We start from the raw sequence: 7,469 nt of genomic DNA, 5'->3' as shown, positions 1-7,469 counted from the left end.
CGGTTCTACTTGAGCCCACAATTAACCGAATCAGTTTGGCTTGAACCGAGTCGACCCGAACCGGTTCAAGCAACCGGTTCGACCCGAATCGATTCACTCAATTCACGTGACCCGGTTCGGTCTGGGTGCGACCCGGTTCGGTCTGGGTCGCACCCAGGCCGAACCAGACTCTTTTTTTTTTAAAGCACTCGGTCTGGGCGCGACCCAGACCGGTGGGCTCGGTTTGGGTCGCACCCAGACCGACCCGGTTCGGTCCGACCCGGACCGAACCGGTCCCCCCAATTAAAAGGGCGGAAGGGGCTGCCCCTTCCGATCCCTGGTGCAGAGGGTCGGCCCCTGCCGACCCTCTCTCTCCATCCACCTGACTGGGCCGGTCTCCAGGGTCGGCCAATGGCGTCGGCCGGTCACCGGGGCCGGGCGTCGGAGTCGGCCGCCATAGGGGCCAGCTGACTCCTCTCTCTTTCTCTGTCTGTTTTTTTTTTCTTTCAGAAACTCGCCGGCAGCCATGGCTGTCGGCCCTGTGTGCTTTGACAGAAAAGAAACGAAGAAGAGGAAAATGAAAAAGGTGGAGGAGGTTTACCTTGCCGCCGCCGCCGCCGCCGTCGGAATCCGGTAAGCTCCTCCTCCTCTCTCTCTCGCTCCATTTCTCTCTTATCTCTCCCTCTGCCGCTCGTTTGAGGTGCGGTGGAGGCAGGTTGCGTGAGGGTTTTTATAACCCTCACGCAGGGTGAGGATAACCCTCACCCCCGCGGATTTTGGGGGTGAGGTTTATCCTCACCTCCTCCCGTTACGCGGTTTCTTTTTCAGTTTCTTTTTTATTTTTATTTTTTTTTATGTTTATCCCCTCCGACGACTCTGCCGGAGGGGGTTTTACAACATCAAATCGGATGATTTAAGAGCGTGTTCTCATGAAACCAATCTTGTAAATCACATCCGTATGGTTAAATTCAATAAAAAAATAAAAACTTCATAAAAATTATGGACATTAGTTCTGATCTTTTAAGTTCTCATATTCTAGTGATTATATATATATATATATATATATATATATATATATAGAGAGAGAGAGAGAGAGAGAGAGAGAGAGAGAGTAGGGGTAGTTGCATACCCCTCGTGGGAGAACAACCGGAGGGATCAGCATGGCGTACTTGGTTTCGGTCATACTTTCGATATAAAAAATGAAATCTTTTTTAATAAAGAAATTGAGCACTTTGCAACCAACGGGACTCCACGTGGTTAGTAGGAGCTATCAGTGTACGTGTACGTCTCTTTGTGGTGGGACGTTGCATGTTCAAAATCCAGTGGTACTTTGAAAAATGACTGGTGGGGTCTGCCTACCTAACCCCAGCTTGCCTTTTAAAAAAAAGAAAAGAAAAGAAAAAATAAATTGAGTGATTTGCAGTGTTTTTAAAGCTCGCATTGAAACAGAAACATCCACTTCAATAGCATTTAGATGTAATGTTGGGGTCGCCCCAACTCTATCCACAATGCAGTGATCTGGAAATATCATTGCTTCCAAACAGCAGAGAGCACGAGAGCCTTAAGGAAACTATAAGACATGCACCTCACAATCTGGTGATTCAAAAGTTCAAAGAGATGGTGTTTTTTAATTGGATATTATATACACTTATTTGTGCAAACTATTTACCTAGTTTTTTCCCCAGCTAAAAGTTACAAGCAATAGGGTTGCACCTTAGTTACAAGCAGGTCTCGGTTAGAAAGCCCAAAGTCAATAGACAAAGTCTCTATTTAAATCCCCAAAAGTTTCTCCTCCTTTTTAGATAGGAAACGCTAAACAATTTTCAAAGAAATTTAAGAGGAAAAAAAATGAATCATTAACTTATAAATAAATGTAATTATGTTCTTTCCCAACATCGATAGACTATTTTGAAACTATTTTCAACACCACTTTTGTCATCCTTTTCTTTTTGGATAACATACTTTGGTGGAGATCAGCCATTGCCATAAACTCAGACCAGAGATCCTCTCTTAGACTCGCAACAAGGCTGCCATAAACCGCAGCTTTGGAACGAAGGGCAAGCAGTCCCACGGAGCGGTAAGCAAGTACTTAATCATAGCTCTTCAACCTCTTCGGCTCAGAACTAAACATCTCCCTATGAGGAATCCCACATCCATTAAAGAAATGTATGAATGGGATAGAAAGACCTTACGAGTAAACTATTGAGAATGGACCCATCAAGCTATTCAGAGACTTCTTGGCTCCTAATAAAAGTAATTATTTGCTCTTCCAACTCAAGAAATTAAAACTATTTAATTTTTCATAAACTAATTGGGACAAGTAAGTAGAAGATAGGGACAACAAAAATATTAGAGAAAGTTGTAAACAATTGGGACAAGAAAGTAGAAGATAGGGACAACTGAGGGTTTTAATCCGTGAATAAGAAGGTTAACAAGAACAACAAAAATAATAGAGAAAATTGTAAACAGGAATATTAAACTTATCATGTCAATATCAAGAACACAAGCTTAAAATTTTGCCTTTCATTTTCTGATGTTTTTTGCTCCATGAAAACCATAACACAGCTGGGGCAATTAGGGGCCCCACCTATTTACAAACAACCTTTAAAGCCAACCCAGATAGGCCAAAGGCCTGTTCATATTCAACCACCATATACCAGGGTTTGAACTTGCGACGTCACATCATATGGTGACTTGCACAAACTGCTCCTATCAAATGGTCGGAGCCCTTGTTGGTTTCGATGTTTGTTTAGAGGTGCCAATGAGAATGGATTCTCTCATTTGCATTAGTGTATGTTTCATAAGATGTTACCAAACATGCATGAGGAAGGGCCTTGGGCAATTTTGCCTGTTTGGATTTGACATCTTTATTTCGTGCTCTAGGGAAATTCAATTTCTCCCCTTCGAGTTTCACAGTAACGGTAAACAAAACAAATCTGGAACGGTTCTTTCTACTGTTAGCAAATGCATCACATGAACATGGACACACTTTGTCATGAATCATAAAAGCATAAACGAGATATAGTGATTGATGGTGATATTTATCTTTTTATGCCAACGCCACCTGACACCTTTTGCTAAAGACAACCAATTGTCCATGTTTCCTGAGAGAGGATGACAGAGGAGGAACTTTTTTTTTTGAGAGAGCTATTTTCTGTCACAAGGACAAAGCATAAGAGACACGAGATACACTATTTTTGAATAATCTTTTTTTTTTTTTTGATGAACTCTTGCTGTCACAAATCAAGGTATTGATATGACAAGCGTAGTGTTGAAGATTCATTTAGTGAAAATGCATTGTAGCAGAGAACAGTCTGAGTTGGTCTATCAGTGACTAGAAGTGGTATCATAGCATATGATGGACAAAGGTATAGTCGCGATGGTCTGCAACAGTAGAGACATAGAGCATTGTTCGTTTAAGTAGTAAACCAATAGATCAGAGACGATGTTGTCTTTAGAAATTTGGTTAAATATATTATGCAAAGTACCTATAATGACGGTTCCAAATAGTCACTATAAGTAGCAAAAACCATCACTACAAATAATAGTGACGGCTTAGTATCCCATACTATAAGTCTCATCACTATTACTTATAGTGACTACTTGGAGCCACCACTAATTATTTTTTTGACCGTCACTATAAGTTCACACAAGTGAAGTCTTCATGAGTATTAGTGATGGATCAGCCATCACAAATGTGTCTTATTGGTGACAACTTGAGCTGTCACTAGTTCTCAAAGGAACATTAAAAAAAAACATTGGTGACAAGTAAGACGGTCACCAATACTCGTTCAAGTAAAGAAAAAAATATTCTCACAATTGGAAGGCCAGTGTGGGAAGAGTGACTTAAGAAAACACTCGTATAGATCAAAATATTAGAACTATAATCAAGTCTTTAGAATCACATTTCTTCAATTGAGAACTTTGTAATAATAGGAAATTTTTATCATTTTTGTTTTCCTAGATATCTATTTTAGCCCTTGGATAAAAAAAATATGGTCAATGTTGATTGGAACCCGGTGCATATAACTGGTTCTATTTATACCCAGTATACATTTGCACTATCTTTAAGGTGAATATGACAATTTCACACCAACCTTGACAACTCAATTCTTAAGAATTAACCAATAGAATTTTGAATGACAAGAAACACATAAAGAGCCTAGGCTGATTCTTGTGGCTTGAGTCATAAATAAAATTTATATTACATGATAAAATCATGCTCAACAAATGGAGTATACCATGCAAAGATCAACAACAAAAAACCTAGATCACTACAAGAAATTTGTGGATTAGCGACAGACGTAATCTGTCGCTAATCCATAACAAATCCTTCACTAAACAGTTTAGCGACGAATAACTTTCATCGCAATTTCCTAGTCGCTAATTAGCGACGAAACATATTTGTCACTACTTTCATCGCTAATTTACGTTGGATTAGCAAATATCATGATCCATCACGAGGCCGCGGCTAATCTGCAGAGATTTAGTTTTGCGACAGATACACATTCGTTGCTATTATAGTGATGAATTACAATCCGTCACAAAATATCAACCTATTCAGTTTTATGACGGATAAATATCTGTCTCGAATCCGTCCCTAAATTGAAGGTCGATATTAATTAGCGACGGATATTATCTGTTGTTAATCCATCGCAAAAATTGAAAAAAATAAAAAAAATGTTTGAAATATAAATATCAAGAAAAAATTTCTCATTATACAATTTATATATCTTGTGTATAAAAAACAAAGTACACATAAAAAATAAAATACAAAGTAGGTGAAGCAAATTTAACACAAGTTATAAGTGAAACAAAATTAACAACCCAGTATAATCTTCGTCAAGTTCTAATTTGTTACAAGTGAACATATACAAAGAGTTTTGTTTGAAACAAATTCAACAGATAAAGCTAATCCTTGCCAAGATTCAGATCATCATCCTTTTCATTGTCTTGATCTGCCCCTTCACCCATGCCTTCATCAGCTCCTCTATGTTGATAATCTTCAGCATCCTACAAGAGAACCGAAATGTTAGTATTGATAAACAAAATATAATGAAATAAATTATATGCATTGCACCTAATCTAAGACAATCAAAGTAACATGGCTGAATGATACATAGACTAGCAATAAAGTGAAGGGCATTAACAAAATTTAGAGGTTGTAAAAAAAAATTCATAGTGATGAAATCATGCTTATATATGTTCTAAAGTTGTCAAAAAACTTTCATAGTGATTCAATCATGCATATATGTGTTATAAGGCAGTCTAAAAAATTTTATACTGATTCAATCATTTATATATTTGTTCTAATGAAGGTTGACCAAAAAATTTCATAGTGATTCAATCATGCAGTTATGTGTTCTAAGGTTGTCAAAAGAATGTCATAGTGATTCAAGCATGCATATATGTACTCTAAGGTTGTCAAAAAAACTTTCATAGTGATTCAATCATACATATATGTGTTATAAGGCAGTAAAAAAACTTTCATAGTGATGAAATCATGCATACATGTGTTCTAATGCTAGCAATAAAAGTTCATAGTGATTCAATCATGCATATATGTGTTTTAAGGCAGTCAATTTTTTTTTATAATGATTCATTCATGCATACATGTGTCTAATGCTACCAATAAAAATTCATAGTGTTTCAATCATTCATACCTGACGGGCACCAGAGCTCATGTTGAATGCAGACGAAGTTCCTCTATCCCGAAAAAAGTTGCACAACTCATTACGGACAATGTCAGAAATGACTTCATGTAAAAAGTCACACATTGTGTCCTTAACAAGATGGTGGACACCATCTTAAGAATTAGCAGGGTCAATCGGACACTGAGAGTTGATGTTGGCGGAAGAACTCTGAGAGCTCTGGCTGAAGGAGGCAACGATTGATGTTGTGTTCATATTACTCCTAAACCTGAACACACGACCCTTTTGGGTTCACCGGTTGCAGTCACCCATGCTGCAGGATCAAAAGGCTGAGTGAAGTCATCGTTGTATCGCTCTACCATCTGTTGCTCGTATGACTCCTAAAAAGTAATGATTATAGTATAAATTAATAATTAAAAATTAGAATATTTATGATAATGTAATTCATGGTAACTTGTATATTACAATGTTTATTAATACAATAAATATATACTATTATCGCTCTCGCCTTCTCTGATATGAACTCTCCCATGCTCTTACGTTTATGTGTTTCAACAAACACATCCTCGTAAGGCACCATCCCAAGAAGGTTGTATAGGGTGACAAATATTAGCCAACATGAGTATGGGGTTAATCTACCCCCAAATGGATTGAATCCATTTGTACATAAACCGAGCCTAACATTTCTAATTTCCATTGCGAAGGTCTGATGAGTTCAATCAAAGTGCTTCCAAGCTTCCACGTCAACAGGATACGTGATCTTGTCTTCATCATGTCGAACTTTATTTGTATGTCATCTCATGTGTTTAGCTATCCTCAAAGACATATACAGTCATTGCAATCCAGGGGTGAGAAGGAAGTAGCAGAGTGACTTCTATGACACTTCTTTTGACCTCGTGCTACCATTGCCTATTTTATTTGGCTTGAACCGAGGATTCCCACATGATGGACATGATCTGGTATTTTTTTTATCTTTAAAATACAACATGCAGTGATTTGGACAAGTATCTATCTTTTGATACCCCATACCTAGAGCGTTGACCATAACCTTAGCACGATAGAAATTTTGTAGCAATTTCTCATATTTGAGCAACATATTCTTCACAATAGAGCACAGACGGTCAAAACATGATTGACTCAAATTATACTCTGACTTCAAATTCAGTAGGTAAAGAAATGTAGACAAGATAGTGTGACTCTCACAACCATTCCACAGTGGCTCGACAGCATCTCTAAGTAAATCATAAAATCTACTAGCTGCATCGTTTGATGCTTCTTTCTCTACCCCAATTAGTACATCACTAGGACCCATAGCAGAACCCAGTTCTGGTCCTGCAGCATCAAATATCAAATTCACATATGGATTATCATGCACCATATCCACCCATACATCAAAATTGTTTCAAAATTCTTCATCATGAAACGTCTAATTCTGATAACCACTCCAAAACCCTTTCTGTACATGAGGTTCTACAAATCGATTGTTCTTACATATCGTGCAGAGGCACTTGATCCGACCGCTGTGATCCACTATACTGACACTTACCATTGCAAATTCAATAAAACTGTCAACAACATCCATATATTCGAGCAATATCTTATCATCAACTATCATACGGTACATCCATTAACGGTTTGCAGTCATTTTATCCTATGATGTTACATATATTATCTTTACCAGTTAAAAGAGAATCATAATAATGCTATGATGAAGAAAATATCTAATTTATCATGCATTGATGGTGAATGTAATGATTTGATATATATCACACACACACACACACACACACACACATATATATATATATATATATATATATATATATATGTGTGTGTGTG

The sequence above is a fragment of the Nuphar pumila genome, chromosome 15, assembly GCF_984573655.1.
Source record: "Nuphar pumila chromosome 15, dmNupPumi1.hap1.1, whole genome shotgun sequence".
NCBI classification, from domain to species: Eukaryota; Viridiplantae; Streptophyta; class Magnoliopsida; order Nymphaeales; family Nymphaeaceae; genus Nuphar; species Nuphar pumila.
The sequence above is the reverse complement of the archived record's forward strand: the minus strand, read 5'-3'. Positions refer to the sequence as shown.